The sequence below is a fragment of the Lissotriton helveticus genome, chromosome 4_1 (assembly GCF_964261635.1).
Source record: "Lissotriton helveticus chromosome 4_1, aLisHel1.1, whole genome shotgun sequence".
NCBI lineage: Eukaryota > Metazoa > Chordata > Amphibia > Caudata > Salamandridae > Lissotriton > Lissotriton helveticus.
The window spans coordinates 2010990473-2011012235 of NC_136063.1; positions in this window are offsets into that span (position 1 = coordinate 2010990473).

Genomic DNA, 21763 nt, shown 5'->3' on the forward strand with positions numbered 1-21763 from the left:
TTACGAATCACATTGTGCAGATCAAGTTTAGGTCTGTCCAGGGAAACAGAGGAGGTTTGGCCTTTGTTCAAGAGTGCAGTGGACATGACTCACTTCATTGGTAGGCATGCAAATGTATTATCTTCTCTGTACTCTTCAACAACTCTAAATTTCATCTGCAACCCTGAGTAGGCCTCACCTCAAACAAACCTCTGGATAGGACACATCTTATTGGCATCCTGAAGCAATCATTTAAAATTTTAGTGTTTTGCGACACTTTTCTGAGACAACAGCAATGCAAAAGATGCACCATGTTTTAAAATAGGCCTCACTTCATCTGCATCAAGATACTGTTAGTTTAAAATGTATATCTTTAGGACTGTGTAGGGGGCCTGGAGAAGCAGAAGCTTCTGTAAGTGTCAAAGTTGTTGAAAAACTGTTTGTCCTTCAATCTTTTCCCTTGTCTTTTGTAATTTTTAAATACATGTTTTATTATTTTTCAAATGTTTGTTCTCTCTTTCACAGATTGAAAGTATAAAAACAAAAAGTGAGTAATTTAACGACAATTATAAGGTAAATGTTTTGTACTCTTTTCGTTACATTTCTATCACATTTAACTTCTATTAGTTCCACTGCTTCATTTCTTTAACCCTCAGTTTCCTGCCTTTGCTACTTCCCTCATTCCTTTCTCTATTACCTACTTACTCAACTCCTTCCACTCTTTTTCTCAGTCCCTCTCTTCTCATAGTTCCTCACTCTTGTTCACTCGCTCCGTCTCTATTACTCTTAGTGTCTTTGACTGATCACTCTATCACTACTTGTTCATAATGCTTTCTCTGTGTAGTTGAAGCACACTAAGGGGCATATTATGAACACAGCCAATAAAACTATTGCTGTTTTTATTGGCAGAAAACTGGTGCAAAAGTGGTTTTAGCGGCAGTTTTCTGCCGCAAAAGCGGCTTTAGCGACACATTTCTGCCGATAAAAGCTGCAAAACTTTTATTGCCTATGTTGATGATATGGCTCTATGTTACTTACATTTCTTTGCTGTTTCAATTAATCTTTTTCTGTTATTTTTTGTTTTCTGTTTTCTATTTTTTCTCTCTGTTATTCCCCATGTTTTAATCTTATTTTGAACATTCACTCACATTCTCCAAGAAACTCTTCTTTGTTATTGTTCTACTCTCTTTTTTTTTCTTTCACTTCCTTATCTATTTTGTTTTTCACAATTATACCCTCTTCCGTCTTTTCTTCGGTAAATAGATCTATTAAACAGTATCTCTTCTTTACTCCCTATAGCTGTCTTTCTTTTAACATCACTCTCTGTTTACTTTCCTTATACTTACTCTTTTTTTTTTTTTTGGTTAGCTCCCGGTCCGCGTACCGGGAAGCTAACCGGGAAGCGAACCAAAAGAAATAGAGCTTGCCAGAGTGCTAAACATTCTAGCAATTTTTTTTGAAAGGGGAGGTAGTTCTGAAAAGAACTTTTTTTTTTAATGTTTTTGTTGTTTTATATTTTTTTTATTTTTTGTTTTTTTTTGTATTTTTTGAACGATTTTATATTTTTTTGGGTTTTTTTGGGGGGGGAAACAACAAAAAACAGGCATTGAAAAGGGCTCAACAGGAGCAAAAAAAAAAATTACTGGGGGCGGTTAGGGCAATTATGATTTTCATAAGCCAGGTTGATGGCATTTATACTCATATTACCACATGCTATCAACGCACCACAGTGCATACAAGTATGTTTCATGTGGCCAAAATTCTCTTGGATGTTTGGCACAGTTTCCCGTGCCTCTGCTGGTGTCAATGATATTGACGATCTTGACCTGGCCACAGGAGTTGATGTTGGATTTTGTTCCATATCCCGTATTTCCGCCCGGCTGTAATTGAGTGGATGCCTCCTGGTCATGTGCCTATGCATGGTATAGTTCCCATAACTATACTTTTTATCAGTCCCTCTTGATAATTTATCTTTGCAGATGAGACAGGTGACATACCTCGCATTCACTTTCTTTTGCCCTGGAGGGATTGAATAAAACTGCCAGATGAAACTGGCTTTCCTATGGGAAACCCGGGGCATCTCTTCCAAGAACTGTGGTTCTTCTCTCTCCTCTTCCTCTATTTCTTCTTCTTCCTCCTCTGTGTTGGTCATGACCTGGGGAGGTGGTCCTCTCTTCCCATGAGGAGGTGGAGGTGGTGGTGGGGGTGCACCAGCTGAAGCAACTACTGAAGCCATTTCTCAAGTATTAATAAAGGTCTTCCTCTCACAATGATGAAAGTCAGAGTGAGGAAAGAAGGAGGGGTTTTCATCATTTGGGAAAAACAATAGTTCTCAACCAATGAAAAGTGTTATTTTTAGGTCACCTGACCTAGCCTTACATGATTATGAAACCAAAAGTGAAATGAACCAATGAAAAGTGTTATTAACAAGTCACATGACCTGTTATGCTTACGTTACGCGCTCCGGTCCGCGCCCCGGATAGCTTCCGGGTCGCTGCGCTTCGCGCCTCGGTCCGCGCCCCGGGGCACTTCCGGGTGCGCTAACGCGGTACGTCATAAGACGCATTACGCGGCAACGCGATACGTCGCGCTTTCGCGACGCGACGCGGATCGCTTCCGGGGAGCTGCGTTTCGCGCATCGGTCCCCGCCCCGGGGCACTTCCGGGTGCGCTAACGCGGTACGTCATAAGACACATTACGCGGCAACGCGATACGTCGCGCTTTCGCGACGCATCACGATGTTGATTTCTAAAGCGGCAGTTGCGCAAACGGAATGTTTACCGGTTCGCGGACCGGGTCGCGGCATCAATTTGAGCTAACGGAAAGCTTTCCGGTTCGCGGACCGGGAGCGAAACAAAAAAAATATTTAAAAAAAAATTATTAATAAACATATAAAATATATTTTTGGATTTAAAGAAGAATACATTTTACAGCTATAGATATTAGCTTTTAAAAAACCAATGAAATTCACTGAAAAAACCATAGGTTATAGACCATATATAGTTAGGAATTAGCATTTACAAAACCTTGAAAATTCACTGAAAAAACCATAGGTTATACACCATATATAGTTAGGAATTAGCATTTAAAAAACCTTATTTTACTCACACAAAACCATTGAAATTCCATATATAGTTAGTTGGACTAACTATATATCGCGCACCCGCAATCCACTGCTGATCATGTCACATATTACATCATTCATGACATGGTCAGTGACATCACTGATGACATCACTGATGACATCTCAAATGACATCACTGATGACATCACTGATGACATCACTGATGACATCACTGATGACATCTCATTTGACATTACTGATCACATCACTGATGACATCATTCATGTGATAATACGATGAAGCTCTTCAGACTCTAATATAACCTTAGATACACTCAGTGTAAACAGACACTCACAGACTGTCACTCATCCATGGAGTTACTCACACACCTAGTCAGTCATGCAAAGAATCAATCATACCTCCATTTCCTCAACTATACAGTTATACACACCTTACTTATTCAAACATATACTAACACATATTTACTCTCTTATACAATCCCTGATACAAGTTCACAATGATCCATACAGCCACTCACACATTCACTGGCTCGTTTGCACAGTTATTTATATATGTCAACTCTCACATGTACTGTGTTTTACATATGTACTTACTTTGACATGTAGCACTGAGATATCCATTCACTCACCAATACACTGATGCACACAGTCAACCGCCCATACAGCTGTTTCCACATGCACTTTTGAACCCATACATCTAGTGAATCAACTGCTCACACATCTATGCACAGAGTCATACACCTCCCAGCCACCCACACACACACTCAGTCTCCCATACAAATACTTGGGCAACCAATCAATAACCCATATAGTTACTCATATAGCTACTGAACAACACATGCAGCAGTTTTCAGAACAACAGACATAATGATGCACAAATTAAGACAGTTTAGTCACTAACCCATGCACTCAGTGAGACACATTTAATCACTCATTCATACAGTCAGTCATGCACCTACTAAATCCTTCATCCAGACACTTATACATCCACTCATTCTTAAATATGTAAGACATTTTAACTTTACAGAAAAATACAGTCACTGGATGTTGTCATCAGTGATGTCATTTGAGATGTCATCAGTGATGTCATCAGTGATGTCATTTGAGATGTCATCAGTGATGTCATCAGTGATGTCACTGACCATGTCATGAATGATGTAATATGTGACATGATCAGCAGTGGATTGCGGGTGCGCGATATATAGTTAGTACAACTAACTATATATGGAATTTCAATGGTTTTGTGTGAGTAAAATAAGGTTTTTTAAATGCTAATTCCTAACTATATATGGTGTATAACCTATGGTTTTTTCAGTGAATATATATATATATTCACAGAAAAAACCATAGGTTATAGACCATATATAGTTAGGAATTAGCATTTACAAAACCTTGAAAATTCACTGAAAAAACCATAGGTTATAGACCATATATAGTTAGGAATTAGCATTTAAAAAACCTTATTTTACTCACACAAAACCATTGAAATTCCATATATAGTTAGTTGCACTAACTATATATCGCGCACCCGCAATCCACTGCTGATGATGTCACATATTACATCATTCATGACATGGTCAGTGACATCACTGATGACATCACTGATGACATCTCAAATGACATCACTGATGACATCACTGATGACATCATCCAGTGACTGTGTGTTTCTGTAAAGTTTAAATATGTTTTACATATTGAAGAATGAGTAGATGTATAACTGTCTGGACGAAGGATTTAGTAGGTGCATGACTGAATGTATGAGTGAGTGATTAAATGTGTCTCACTGAGTGCATGGGTTAGTGACTAAACTGTCTTAATTTGTGCATCATTATGTCTGTTGTTCTGTAAACTGCTGCATGTGTTGATCAGTAGCTATATGATTAACTATATGGGTTATTGATTGATTGTCCAAGTATTTGTATGGGAGACTGAGTGTGTGTGTGGCTGGCTGGGAGGTGTGTGACTCTGTGCAGATCAATGTGTACTTGTATCAATGATTGTATAAGAAAGTAAATATGTGTTAGTATATGTTTGAAAATGTAAGGTGCTCTATGTTTAACTGTATAGACAAGAAAATGGAAGTGTGATTGATTCTTTACAGGACTGACTAGGTGTGTGAGTAACTCCATGGATGAGTGGCAGAGTGTGAGTGTCTGTATAGGTGTATGAGTGCATATGATAGTGTTGTAAAGATGAGTGATTGTATGTATGAATGATTGTATGGGTGAATGAGTGAATGTGTGTGTAGACGTAGGAATCAGTGAGTACGTATGTAGTAACTAGTATTGGTGTGTCAATGGTTTCAAAAATTATACTCTGTATTTAACACTGGGTGAAACAGAGGTTATATTAAAATGTGAGGAGATGCATTGTATTGTCACATGAATGATATCATCAGTGATGTGGTCATTGATGTCAAATGAGATGTCATCAGTGATGTCATTTGAGATGTCATCAGTGATGTCATCAGTGATGTCACTGACCATGTCATGAATGATGTAATATGTGACATCATCAGCAGTGGATTGCGGGTGCGCGATATATAGTTAGTGCAACTAACTATATATGGAATTTCAATGGTTTTGTGTGAGTAAAATAAGGTTTTTTAAATGCTAATTCCTAACTATATATGGTCTATAACCTATGGTTTTTTCAGTGAATTTTCAAGGTTTTGTAAATGCTAATTCCTAACTATATATTGTCTATAACCTATGGTTTTTTCTGTGAATTTCATTGGTTTTTTAACAGCTAATATCTGTAGCTGTAAAATGTATTCTTCTTTAAATCCAAAAATATATTTTATATGTTTATGAATAATTTTTTTTTTTAAATATTTTTTTTTCTTCGTTCCCGCTTCGCGAATCGGGAAGCTTCCCGTTAGCTGACCTTGATGCCGCGAAATAGACCGCGAGCCGGTAAACGTTTCTTTACCGCAACTGCCGCGTTAGAAAACAACATCGTGACGCCTCCCGTCCGCATGACGTTTCGCGTTGTCGCGTGATACGTCATATGACGTGCTACGTTAGCGAACTCGTACGCTTACCGAGTCGCAAAGCACAGGTTTCTGGAAGCAAACCGGGAGGCCCTGCAAAGCGCGTAACGTAAACACAGCAGGTCATGTGACTTGGTAATAACACTTTTCATTGGTTCATTTCACTTTCGGTTTCCTAATGATGTAAGACTAGGTCATATGATCTAAAATGAACACTTTTCATTGGTTGAGAACTATTTTTTTTCCCAAATGGTGAAAATCCCTCCTTCTTTCCTCACTCTGACTTTCATCATTGTGAGAGAAAGACCCTTTGTTACCAGTGAGCAATGGCTTCTTTACTAGCTTCAGCTGGTGCTTCCCCACCACCTCCACCACATCCAAGGAAGAGTGGACCACCTGCTAAAGTTATAATTCAGCAAGAAGAGGAAGAAGAGGAACAGGACGACCTAGATAATCTCCCTATTATGGCCAGAAGATCTGTTGTACCGGAAGTAACGGGACCAGAGGGCAGGGAGATGGTGCCAAATATACAAACGAGATTTCGTGAAGTAAAACAAGTCTGCGTACATTGCAGTGGAATCATTTGCTACGCAGAAAGTAGCATCACTCTGATCAACAGAGCTATTAACAATCATGCTCATGTTTGTCCGAAACTCCCCAAACAATTAATTCTTTTTTTTGTTTTCTTCCTCCTGTTGAGCCCTTTACAATGAATCGTTTTCGTTGCCCCCTCCGAAAAAAAAACAAAAAAAATATAAAACTGTTCAGAAAAATTCAAAAAAAGTAAAAAAATGTTCAGAAAAATAATAAAAAAAATATAAAACAACAAAAACAATTTAAAAAAAAGTTCTTTTCAGAACTACCTCCCCGTTATAAAAAAATTCGTACAATATTTGCAACTGTGCCAACCTCTATTTCTCTTAGTTCGCTTCCCAGTTCGCTCCCCGGTACGCGAACCGGAAGCGAACCAAAAAATTTTTTTTATAAAAAAGAACAGTAAGTATAAGGGAAGGAAACAGACAGTTATGTTAAAAGAAAGACAGCTATAGGGGAGTAAACTAGAGATACTATTACACGTAATCCACTGCTGATGATGTCACATATTACATCATTCATGACATGCTCAGTGACATCATCAGCAGAGGATTGCGGGTAACAGTATCCCTAGTTTATTCCCTATAGCTGTGTTTCTTTTAACATAACTGTCTGTTTCCTTCCCTTATACTTACTGTTCTTTTAAAAAAAAATTTTTTAGATCTGTCAGAAACAGTGAAAGTAATGAAATATAAAAGACTACGTAGAATATGAGCACTGTATGCAACAACTTTGACACTGACAGAAGCCTCACCTTCTCCATGCCTCCTACACAGTTCTACATGTACATCATAAATGCAAACAGAACAGAATTAATTATACATGTTAAATGGTTTATTTTTGCTGTTCTCAGAATGTATCAAATTTCACTAAAACAGTGACTTGAAGGTATTCATCATATAACAGCGGGGAAAAAAAAACACAATCAAAATGATTGTGTTTAAAAAACCCATACATTACAAATCAGAATTCAGAACTCCTTAAAGTTAACTTACTTTCCATGACGGCCAAGGATGTCCTATGAACAGCTTACACTCTGTTGTGCTGTTATTACTTTCAACCCGCCACTTTCTGAAAGAAAACCTCCATCGTTTTCAAAAACATGTTACATACAATAAATGACTTCTCGCTCTCTACCACACGATTCCACAAGGCCAAATCGTGTCAGAGCCATGTATAACTCTTGGATTTCTTGTAAGCCAATCCCGTCTTTTCGCATTTCCGCAACTTTCAGAATTAAAATGTTGAAGATCATTTACACAATCCTGGACTAGTAATATCTTCCCCTTCTTGCTCAATCATGTTCTACATTTCCTATCACACTGATACTGCTTACTATGAAGCAGACTTACACTACCTTTATGACTAGTACAATTATTTAATTCTCTACATCACTTTTAATCACAAAGCAATGTAAAACAGTAGACAGCATTGCAGACTTACATTCCCTCTACTCCATGTTTTGATTCGCTGCTTCAATTAGCTTATAAAAAGAAATAGTTTTTCTGAACTCATTCAAAGTGCACGTATTTCTCAATAACGTCCAGTGTTATGGTAAAAAGTTATGTCTCTGTACTACACTTATCCTCAAGGCCAAATAGTGTAGGAGCCATGAGAACTTCTTGAAATTCCTCAGAGCACATCCCGAGATTCTTTCCCTAAAATTTTGGTTTTAAAAACACCAGGTAAGAGTTTTTAAGGTCATATGGCAATTTTTTTTTGAAAATTAAAACAGAATCATTGCAGAATGACCAGCCATTTCTACACTTTAAATAAGCTGTATAATGTCCTGATGTTATTGAAGGACCATCATGATATATAATTGCTACAGTTACAAAAGTCCTTCCTGATATTGACAACTGTGAAGCCACAAAATTTTTAATTAAAGTTGTCAATTTTGTTCCATCAGGCCTACATCGTTGGAACATTAAAATGACATACTGGCCATATGTTCGTATAAATAAAGTGGACATCATTTCAGATTTACATTGGCTACACTCCATGTTGTGATCAGCTGCTTTTACTAGCTTATTAAAAGAGACTGATTTACTGTCTGGCAAAGTTAAATATATAAATCTTTCTGAGTCTACACTAGTAGTAGCTGATACCCTACAGTTCTCGCAGTCATGCTGCCATTGATAAGAAAGCCCAAACAGGTGATCTACATCTACACCTTCATCATGCAATACATCAAGCATATACATTAAAAACTCCTGACAATCTTGCTGACTATTTTGAGAGAATTGTGTTTGGCCTGAACATCTGTCTAACAGATTTCGAATTTCAGACACACTTTCTATGTTTGTTCTATCAGTGCTACATTTCTCTAACACAGAATTTAACAAACTGCAAAATCTTTGATCCGAATTGACCACAATCTGTTCTTTTAAAGTTTCTAGAGAAAAGACAACATTAACCACTACATTAGCATAGCAGTTGACACCAGAACTGTTTTCAAATTGAAAACCAACAACATCTTCAACAGAATCCTTTTTGTTTCTGCTTATAATTTCAGGTTCATCAACTTTTCGTCTTTTTGCTACAACCTCCCCAGTATTGGTCACATTTCTTCGTTTCCGGCCTACCACACGTTTCTCAAACAAAGGATACTGAGGCAAATGTGGCGCATACTCTCTTCTCAACCTATTGTATTCCTTAACACAATCTAGATCCGCACAAATGTTTGTGACATCACACTCAATCAAGTACAATCCCGATAAAGTCCTAACTCGTGACAATGCCACATATGCCATACCCTCCTTGAACACAGAACTGCCAATATTCACCAATGCACAGTCTACACTTAAACCTTGCGATTTATGGATTGTCACCGCATATGCCAAGCAAACAGGAAACTGCTTACGACGAACATATAAGTCTTTTACAAGCAAAAATCTAGCAGAACAACGAGCAATTAGCTGTACTTCCTCAATGCCATCAAATTTAATTTTTAAAAATTCAATTCCATCTCTATTTCTGTATTTCACAAAATCAACAACATTACCCATTGATCCATTTACCAGACCTCTTTCAACATGTAAATTCCTTCTTAAAATTATACGGCAGTTCAAGCACACATTCAGAGTCTTTTCAAAACCCGCAGTTTTAGATATACTCTTCTCTAATGAATCCAATTTTGTTTTCAGATTCTCAGACAAAATAATTGTTGATCCCATATGCTCTACTCTGTCAATAGCTTCCAATTTCACAATCTCTTGCTTTTCTAAATGCAACATTTTGTTGTTGAATTTGGCACATTCTGCAAGAGTTGGCATCAAACATATTCCAGATTTTTTCTCAGTAACTTTCTGAAAAATATTCTCAGGCACAACATCTTCGTCTGGATATAAATTTGTCAGTAATCGTGCATGTAAAGCTTCTTTCCCATGCTCGGTCACTTTTCCAATTCTAACATCTTGTAGAATAGTCTTGTAAACTTCATCCTTTGCCTGACGCATATTTTCATGCAGTTCAGCATAATTGAAGTTTAACCATATATTGACGTTGCCAATACTCCCTAAGCACTTCCTGGTATCTTCATGCGTGAGCATTTTGAACACAGGTTGCCCTTTCACTGGTGTCAGCTGCAGAAGATCTCCAAAAACAATGATGTGTTTGCCACCAAATAACACATCATACTCTGTTTTGAGAACTTCTTGCATTCTCAAATGCACAAAGGCAAGCATGACATTGGAAACCATGCTTACTTCGTCAATGATAAGAAGTTTCATTTTCCTCAAGACTCTTGAAACTTCAAAACAAGCATCTCCAGATAGCTTGTGATATTCTAATTTGTTGTCATGCTCCACTGGCAGCATCAGTAAACGATGTAAAGTAATCCCTTTAATGTTATGTGCTGCCAGTCCAGTTGGAGCGGTGACAACACAAGACAGCGATGACTCTGTCCTTTCCTGCAAATAACATGAAATTGCTTTAATAAGGAAACTTTTTCCAGTTCCCGCTTCTCCACTCACGTACAGTCGGACAGGCTTCAACGACGTACATGAGCACTCTTTCTTATCATGACTTAATCCATGATCAATTTGCATGGTAAGTTCGTCATATATTTTCCTCTGCTCAACGTTGAGTTGTCTTTCCAACTCTTCTAAGTTAACCGCATCCTCCTGAGCATGTGCCATGGCTCTTTCCACTTCATTCATAGCAGTGGCAGCTTCATTTTCGATAAGAGGTCCTCCTAGTGGATCCTGACTCAATGAAGCAGAACTCTGACTGTCCTGAGAACTGTCTCTGGCAATCTCGGCTGCAATCGTTGCTTCCTGCTCAATTTCCACATTCAACATTTCTACATATTTGGAAAAAGCAGGACATTCTATGGTCTCCTTGGCAGCATTGAAAGAGTCTTCGTAACAGAGGAAATCTCCAAGCAGTTCCTCTTCTGCACGCCAAGGCTTAAAAAGTTGCAAAAGTGCTAAATAGAAAAACTCCTTTTTTTCAGGAGATTCGCCACTCAATTTTCGATGGTTTATCAAGTGGCATTTTCTTTGCTTGACCAGACATCCCTCACTTCCTATTACAGCATACACTCCTTTCTCAGTATCTTCTTTGATGTTCCTCTTGAATATGTAATTTTGCAGAACCTCATACAGACAAACATTCTCGAGGTGACTGCTTCGATTTGGATAATATGTATCCAACATGTTGCTCTTCAAAATGTCGGTACTGTTTGGCTCCTTTTCCGCCAAATACTCAATTTCCCGCACAGGTTTCAGAACTCGATTACGCGTTGCAGCAAGACCAACACTCGCCCAAACGATACTCCTGGACTTGGCATAGAGACTTGCTGAAGACAACCGGTCAGAAAATTCGTAAGCTCCGATTTCTCGATGCGACAACATCTTCAGACTGAAACTGTACAACTTCTTGCTGAGGCTCTTTTCATGGGAAATGTCCTCCCACATATCCTTCAATTCTGTCTTCTCTTATTTGGTGATGTAAGATGTCACATACCTAGCCACAGCCATACAGTTATCAGCCACAAACTGTATATCCATGTTAGCATTCCACATGGACAAAATCACCGGGTTGTAGTCGTTGATGTACTTAGACTCTTCGTTCCTCTTCAAATTGTATGTGTTTTTAGGTGATTTCTTCATCACATTATGTCGCAGCGAAGACATCAAACTGTTCACTCTTCCTTTAGAAATCACCGATCGTGGAAAGCCGAAACGACATTTGGTGTAGAACTTGTCTTTGTTCCGGAATTTACGACGACAGTACTTTCCACATCGATGGCTTTGGAAACGTAGAACTTTTTCTCTTAGGCTTTTTTTCTCCTTTGCGTTTGGAACAGCACACGTAGAATACTGTTCTATGAAACTCATCACTGAGTCGTCTGCATCCGTTCCAAATTTAGGTGCATCCTTGATCCACAGCAACATATGTATATGAGGAGCACCTCTTGCTTGGTACTCCTTCCTCCAGAAGAAATCCAACACCTCTCCAAGAGGTGGATTCTTCTTATTCATGATGAAAGACATCATACCTTCAAATCTATGATTGAAGTACCTACATACATTGACTGGATCCAAAGAGCACAGTTCTCCGGGTGTCTTGAATTCGATGTTTTCTACGTTAGCATTTGCCTCTCGTAGAAATTCAAGTAAGTCTTCCCAGCCATACTCAGCACAGCTCAAAGTGAGGAACCATGTGGGAGTTCCTAAGTTCCTCAGCATACATTTTAAATCACCATGACGACGGTACCAGTACTCATTAGTACCACGCTGACACGCCATGAGATTAATCAGGTGAGAATCCAAAATACTGTCTTGGACATTGACTTTATCCATAAAGTCACTTGCCGAGATGTTTTGCATGTGTATACCACTTTTCAAGATGTGGTTCACTGCATATGACAGTCCAGACAGATCGCTTTCAAACAGGAGATGAAACAAATAAGGAATGCATTGTCGAAACCTAGGATCTCCTGCATACAATCGCAAAGTCCGGTATTCAGAAGCAGGAATTTGATGAGGTCGCTCATCATATCTTCCTCCCTGACCTGTTGGAAAAAGCTGTGGGAAACACCGAGCTTCCAAACTTTCCTCCCAAACACTAATGGGACTCCCTTTCGCTTGTTTCATTTGAAACAACTCAATAGCATTCCCCATGACTTCCTTGGAATGCAAAGGATGAACACTATAATGTTCATATATTTCTTCACTAGTACAGGGTTCTACTTTCTCAATTTGACCAGCACACAAATCGCTATCCTCTTCCTCACTTACTTCCTCTTCTGCAACATATACATTTTTATAGTATTTATTATATTTTTTCAAATACAATGTTGCCCTTTTGACTTTCCTAACATCTACTAAATCTTGCCATATTTTCTTATTCTTTGTCGGAACCCCATTAACTAAGATAACCAGAGGTTCCTCTTCCACTTTTTCTACTCCAATTGTGTTAATGTTTTTCTTCAAATCTAGAGGCAAATAAACAACTCTTCCCTTTAATCCTCTCTGTAAATCTGATGGAGGCAATTTCCCTGTCTTTGGCTCCATTCTTACAATAGCCTGAAAGGGATGGATACTTTGAATCAAAATAGATTCATAAGTATTTAAATCCTTCAATTCAGAAGGAATTTCAACCAATTCCAGATTATTATGAACTGCTCTAGCAGGCATCTGGTTTTGATTTAATTTGTTACAACAATAAGTACACACACGTTGATCCAATCCCAAATCAAAACAATTTTCTACCATCAAGTATGTTGTAAAATCCTTCCATTCACTATTATTTTCCCTTTCACTTTTTCCATATAAATCCACTAACTTAGTCTGATTCTTATAATAAGTGCGTCGACAACACACACAAGTGAAATTTGGCCTCTCACTTGATTTCACCTCAAACGTCGCAATTTCCCTCTGGAAATTATCTGTACTGGAAACCTGTACACTATCTTCCACATTACTCTCTTCTTCTTGGTCAATTTCAACATTCTCCTCTTTACTTCCAAAGTAACAAAACTCAATTTCTTCACATATATTCTTCACATCTATTTCAGAACCATGCAAAAGAGCAGCGCATAATTGTTTTAGCATAATTGCTGGACTCTTAGCATAATACAACATTCTAACTAATTTCCTCACTTTATTATGATGCACTGCTAGCATCCTGAAATGATGAAAAACACTCTGGCATACTCTCCTGGAAAGACAAGCCAGTGAATGACCATGCAAACCTATCACTTCTCTCACTCTGCAAGGATCTAATTCTTGCAACAACTTCATTTTCTGCTTCAAACTTTTCTTACTAAATGACCGTATAAAATCACAAAGCAAATTGATGGAATCCTGTCGTACACTGCAAATACTACTACACTTCCAGGTGTACACAGGACCCTTAGGACGTCTCCCTAAAACCTCATTACCTAACACCTCTTCTATCTCTGTTCTCACAAGTTTTTCTTTTTCAACTGGACAACCATCTTTCACTTCATAAGCTCGACCACTGGTGTCAACTGCATGCACCAAATCATTATCCTGGAAATAACTCTCCTCATTAAAAAATGCCTCAGAGCTTGAACTATGCATCCATTCTCCAGAAAAAACTTCACAAAAATTACTACGATTAACTATTCTCTTCCATCTACTATTTCTTTTGAAATCATAAATTACCTTGTTTAGCTTCCTAATTCTATTGATTGTCAAAATAAATAACTTACGTTTAATTTCAAATGCCTGATCAATAACTTTCTCAACTATTTTTTTTCTCTTATAAAAAACCACTTTCTGCTGACCTTTCTTAATATTTTTTAACAAATTCCCAATTATCCTGTTGCGGAACATTCGTTTACGAATATCCCTAAACTGTTGTTTCCTTCTACTTTCATGCATAGAGTTATCTCTTACTCTAGCAGTAACATTTCTCATTGGCCTTTCCTTACCATTTGAATTCATTCTCCTTTTCTGGAGTGAAACATTTTCTGTAGTAATATTTTTTTTACTACACATATTTCTTATGACTGTTTTTCGACTCTTACCCGGTGCTTTCTTGGTGACTTGACAAATCTTTTTGTTAGAGGACTGCTGCAATATTCCATGCTCCTGCTGTCTTTGACGTTTTCCAGCCTTTCTTACTCTTTCTTTGCTAGGCATCCTAAAATCTTGAAATAATCTGCAGTTGAATCTGTGGTAAAATATAATAAAAAATGTTATTAACCACTATTACCCAACAGTAAATTAATAACAGTCATCAAAAACTTAACACACTACTTAAGTATATAATATACTGAAGCCTATCTCCAATTTTTCACTGAACAGGACTCATCTCTTCTTAACCTTGGATAAACCTCACCTACTCTGTGTCCCCTGCACATAATTAAATGTAAAGGGGCAGATTTATATTAACTAGCACATCCCCAGGGATGCACCAGTTAACGTGCACCGCTGCTCTGCCACCCACGGTGTGCCGCATTTACAATCAGATAGGACAAAGCTACATCAAAACCCTGCGCCTGCTTGAAGCAGGCATAGATCTTGACGCAGGTAGGCTGAAAGCTAAAGCAACAACTAAGTGTCGTGTGCAGAAGTTACAAAAAAGGAAAAATGGCGTTTAAACCAGTAATGAGACCATGCTAACGTAATACAGAGTAAAAATATCCAGGATCTACATCAGTTTGGGGTTCACGAACCTGGCAGGTACAAGGCACTGAGGCTTTCCACCGTGCATGTCTCATCCCAAAACATATGTTGTTTGTGAATGAAACAATTTCCCAGACCAAATGCTTTGGATTGGCTACTTCTAAAAAATTAAACACCCCTACTATCCCGGAGTTAGAGGAATACGATGGTTGGAGTAATTTTACTCGTTGTCTATTAAAGATTTACAGGCCCTACTCCGTAATTCTTCCTTTAACATTTCCAGTATAAATCCAAAAGGTTGACTGCTTTGGCAACGTGCCTTATCCACGGTTTAATAACGCTGCCTTTTGCTTTATATAAGTTTTCAAATTGTATGAAATATATACCAATAGGTCGTTATTAACCTTTAGGTAGTGGTTTTCTTCATCAAGTCTGGTCGCTTCCATACACATACAGATTTTCAAAGATGATCAAGAACTTTATCTGAATGGAGAGGAATGCACTGAGACGCCAGATCATTCACTAATGTGTAGGCACAGACAGTTACACGGTTCATGCAACAAACACCGACCAAATATGGCTTGCGTGTTGCAAGGCACGCCAGTTCCTGCTATCATCCCCACGTTCAAGTTCTTGGAAAATGGTAGTTATTTGATGCTCAATAATGAAGATTGTTCTGGGTTAATTAAAAGTATTCATTTTATCGTAACAGTAAATGAACGGGTTATTTGCTGCAGAAATGTTCTATTTCCTCCCACACATGAACATAGGGAGTTTTCAATCTGGCCACAAATACCAACCTTGGGAGCACATTTCAACAGCATGGCAAGAATAAGAGCTCTTTTGTCTCAGAGAGAGGTGGCCTTGAGTTCGGCCCGTGAAACTTTCGTGCTTCACATAGCGAACACCCGTACAGAGGTGCAGACCCTTTTAAATACAGATTCGACTTTGCATTTCAGCAAGATTACCCATTCATTTCCATGCAGCAGGAGGCCCATAGGAATGAAGGTGCAATTTGCGATTAGCAATTACCTCATCGCAAATTACGAATTTTTCCGACGGTGCAGGGGTATCTCAAGAACACCCTGCTGCACCCCTGAAAAAAAAATTTGGGGTCATATGGCGCACATAAATTTTGAAAACATTCCTTTACCTCAAAAACGATTTTCAACTCATAATTTGAAAACACTGCACATGGGGAAATGACTTAAAATGTCCTTAAGACACATAAAAGCATTTTTTGATTGCCTTTGCAGCATGTTTCAGTCACCTTTAACATGCCTATGTAACGGAAACATTCAAAATCTAAATTTGCCATGCACAGGTGGGAGCATATTTACAAGCAATTTGCTCCACAGACAAACTTCTTACATTGAAATGGGAAAAATAACATCAGAGACTCTCAATTACCTTATAAAGAAGCAGACACCATTATGTCCTTCTCATCAATATTAAAACCATTGCTTTTTCTCAAAAACGATTTACAAGTCATAATTTGAAAACACTCCACAGCTCCTATGCACATAAAAACCCTGTCAGTACTAATACTTCACATTTTCTCCAATTACAATTTCTCAAAGAAACAAAATCTATTTGTGAAACACTTGAGACAAAGCAACATTTGAAAAACACAACTTTCTTCATAATTTTCTCCTTAAAGCACACTATTTTCTATCTAAATTAAAGAAATTTTTTCTCACCTTAGCAAATACTTTGAGTTTCAAAACAGTCTCAGAAACACACCAATTTGTCTTCAGCAGAGCAAAAGGTATGCACTCCAGAGTCTGCAGCTATCAAAAGCACAGAAATGCTGTAATTCCTCACACAGATCTCTCATTTCACCCAATCAAAACTCTTCCCTCACTTTTTTTCAAAGCAAAACCCTTCCCCCCTCTGCCCCCTCTCTGCTTTTTCTGCATAGCAACCACCTCTTGCAAGACCTCTCACACAACAATGTTGCAATTGAACTCTGAACTCTCAGTGCACCTGCATATCCAAAGCATTCTTTCATTTAATGATTTTTTCTTCGCCACTCAAAATACATCTTTCAACGAACTCATCCATGCACACTAACTTTCTGTTTTCAGCAATCAAAATCCACCAATCACTCTTACTGCTTCATTAACACAGAAACTCCTCAGTTTTTTTCATTTTACACTCTCATTTTTTCAACTGCCATTTCATTGCCACACTTCATCTGACTGCAGGAGAACCTTCTCTCGCCATGTTTTCTGTCTGGATTGTTGGACATAGCTACATCTATTGGGCTCAAAGGTACGCTGAAAACAGGAATTTACCTAACCTCAATTTACAAGATGTGGAAATTAAGTGGTTTGGCCACAGAGGATTAAAATGTCACCAATTGATACCATTGGTGAAAACCTTTATGCATTTGCCAAAACCTGACCTGTTAATTGTGCACTGTGGAGGTAATGATTTGGGCACTTTGACTGGGGTAGGTCTGGAAATGCTTTTAAAGGACACCTTTGAGCAATTGATGGCACTTTTTCCTCAGACTGCCTTGGTATATTCAAATATATGCCAAAGACAGAAATGGAGGTGGTCGAACCAATTTTGTCCACAAATTGAGAAATCGAGGAAGCATGTAAACAAATCTGTTTCAGCTTACATGAGAGACCATGGAATGGGCTCCCTGTACAACAATAACTTGCGTTACTACATGCAAGATATCTACAGAGGAGATGGAGTTCACTTCTCAGATGAGGGCAACAGAGTTTTCACTCTGAATTTAAGAATGTGCATTGGTACCTACTTATAAGTACCTAAATGTACCATAAACCCAAAAGCTCTTCTCAGAGCTACCCTACATCTGATCACTCACAATTATTATTGTACTCTAACTTTTTTCACTAATTTTCAAGAAAGTACGCTCCCCAGAACGCTTCCCGGTTCGCGAACCGAGCGCACTCCACGCAAAAAAACTAAAAAAACGGTATATATTTGTTTGCCCTGCGAGAACCTTTCAAAGCCTCCACATCAAACCTAGGGGGTCAGGGACGATCTACTATGCCCCCTTATGGTCATTTGCCCCTTCGCTTTGGCCTCCTCTTGTCTCTCGATCCTACCGAGAGACAAGATGGCGGCCGCTACGGACTGTTTGGAATGTTTACAGACGCCGAAAAACCAATCAGCTTCGCAAACCTCCGTAACGCGAAAAGTACGCGAAGCGGAGCGCTGTTACAGATATATATCTTTTTTTGAACGTTAATTTCTCAAAATCCACTGGAGCACATATATTGAGACCTAGCAAAGGCACATCGGGCTACCAGTCCCTACAATTTTGCCAAGTTTCGTGCAAATCCATTCAGCCGTTCGATTATTATTATTATTTTTTTTTTTGCCCCGCGGGGCCCTTTTAAAACCTCCACATCAAACCTAGGGGGTCAGCGAGGATCTACTATTCCCCCTTATGGTCATTTGCCCCTTCGCTTTCGCCTCCTCTTGTCTCTCGATCCTACCGAGAGACAAGATGGCGGCCGCTACGGACTGTTTGGAATGTTGACAGACGCCGGAGAACCAATCAGCTTCGCTTCACAAAGCTCCGTTGCGCGAAAAGTCCGCGAACCAGACCGCTGCCTGGTCCGCGCTTACAGATATATATCTTTTTTTAAACGTTAATTTCTCAAAATCCACTGGAGCACATATATTGAGACCTACAAAAAGCACATCGGGCTACCAGTCCCTACAATTTTGCCAAGTTTCGTGCAAATCCATTCAGCCGTTCGGGCTAAAAGTGAGGCCAACCGCCCTATGGAAATTAACATGGGAAAAACGCGTTTTGGGACCCCCCTTTTTTCTCGGCCCCCCCTTGACGAACCCCCCCCAAATTTTCAAAGGCTGCTCAGAAACAAAATGTGCCATTTTCCTGAAAATTTCAGCCAATTCCGTCCACAAACGGCAAAGTTATTAGACATAGAATTTTCAAAAAACCCATAGAGAAAAAATCCTAACTATATATACCTACTGGCGACCGCCAGTAGGTAATATATATATATATATATATATATACATATATGTTGGAATATATATATATATATATATATATATATATATATATATATATATATATATATATATATATATATATATATATATATATATATATATATTACCTACTGGCGGTCGCCAGTAGGTATATATAGTTAGGATTTTTTCTCTATGGGTTTTTTGAAAATTCTATGTCTAATAACTTTGGCGTTTGTGGACGGAATTGGCTGAAAGTTTCAGGAAAATGGCACATTTTGTTTCTGAGCAGCCCTTGAAAATTTGGGGGGGGTTCGTCAAGGGGGGGCCGAGAAAAAAGGGGGGTCCCAAAACGCGTTTTTCCCATGTTAATTTCCATAGGGCGGTTGGCCTCACTTTTAGCCCGAACGGCTGAATGGATTTGCACGAAACTTGGCAAAATTGTAGGGACTGGTAGCCCGATGTGCCTTTTGTAGGTCTCAATATATGTGTTCCAGTGGATTTTGAGAAATTAACGTTTAAAAAAAGATATATATCTGTAACAGCGGACCGGGCAGCGCTCTGGTTCGCGGACTTTTCGCGCAACGGAGCTTTGTGAAGCGAAGCTGATTGGTTCTCCGGCGTCTGTCAACATTCCAAACAGTCCGTAGCGGCCGCCATCTTGTCTCTCGGTAGGATCGAGAGACAAGAGGAGGCCAAAGCGAAGGGGCAAATGACCATAAGGGGGCATAGTACATTGTCGCTCACCCCCTAGGTTTGATGTGGAGGTTTTAAAAGGGCCCCGCGGGGCAAAAAAAAAAAAAATAATAATAATCGAACAGCTGAATGGATTTGCACGAAACTTGGCAAAATTGTAGGGACTGGTAGCCCGATGTGCCTTTGCTAGATCTCAATATATGTGCTCCAGTGGATTTTGAGAAATTAACGTTCAAAAAAAGGTATATATCTGTAACAGCGCACCGCTTCGCGTACTTTTCGCGTTACGGAGCTTTGCGAAGCGAAGCTGATTGGCTCTCCGGTGTCTGTAAACATTCCAAACAGTCCGTAGCGGCCGCCATCTTGTCTCTCGGTAGGATCGAACAGCTGAATGGATTTGCACGAAACTTGGCAAAATTGTAGGGACTGGTAGCCCGATGTGCCTTTGCTAGGTCTCAATATATGTGCTTCAGTGCATTTTGAGAAATTAACGTTCAGAAACAAGATATATATCTGTAACAGCGCTCCGCTTCGCGGAGATAAAATTATATGTGTATTACCTAGCTGTTGCTAACACCAGTTAGCGACGGCTAGTAGAAGATAGCGACCATCTTGGGCCCCACTTTGCATGTGAGTGATATTTATCACTAATGACATGCAAAGTGGGCATGCCAAGATGTTAGCGACTGGAAACAGTCGCTAACATCGCTATCTCCTATTATCAACTTTTGGAAATATTCGAGATAAGGGCGAATATCTCTAAAAGCTACCACCTGCCCTGAGCAGTTCTTAGCCATGTTATCCAATGGGAGGTGGATAACATGGCTAAGAGCATTAGCTCGGTAATGCATGAATATCGCTGAGTTTTCAGCGATATTAATGCATTGCGGTCGTTTTTTATCGTATTTCCGATAAACCTTGATAATAGCAAGGTTTATCTGCGATAATTTCTGACGGTAAAAAAATCGTTGCTAAGCATCGTTAGGGATAAATATCGCTTAACTTTGGTAATATGCCCCAACGTCTGTTAACGTTCGATTCGAAGGAAATCAGGAAGTGTTGAAAAACATTGTCTGCGCCATCTTGTCTTTTTTCAAATGCCACACTTTTGTCGTGCACGGCAGCCATTTTAGATGCCTTGACCAGACCCACTCTGTGCACGCTGTCGATCCTTAGCATGGCTCCCCACCCTCGCAAGCATCTCCCCCAGGCAGTGGTCACCCCCGCTCTCTGTCTTATGCATGGGTAATAAACCTCCCCCATCTGCGCTGCTGTTCCCTGAGAATCACACCCTGTGCCCGCCCGACACCTCCCTTTCGCCCTATTCACTACCGCACCCTCTGACACTCCTTTTCCTCTGTGTCCGATTGTCCAGGCTGGTCCTAGGGTATCAGCTAGCCCTGCAGATGTAGTTTATGGCCACAGCTGTAAAGAATCACCCCTCTTCAAAGGAGTTATAGTAGATCAAGGCCCACACTCGATGAGATCCGTCACAGCAGAAGCGTTGCTATTATCTGAAAACCATCCTGTATTGTGATTGGGGAGGGGACCGAGCCTGAAGCGGAAGATTCCAGGGATGACTCTTTGTACATCAAAGTTTTTACAATTATGTGTGACATTAAAAATATATAGCACTCCGACAAAGTAGTAAGATTATAAAACTTTAATAATTTATAAATATATACAAGAAAACAAAAATAGTAATAACATATAAACATTTTTAGGGAAAAACAACGAAGTAGCGGTCCGCTGTGCGAATAGTCCCAACGCAGCACAACGTCCAGATTTCCGGCGTGGGGCGTCGCGGGGGGTGGGTCATCAGTAGCAAACT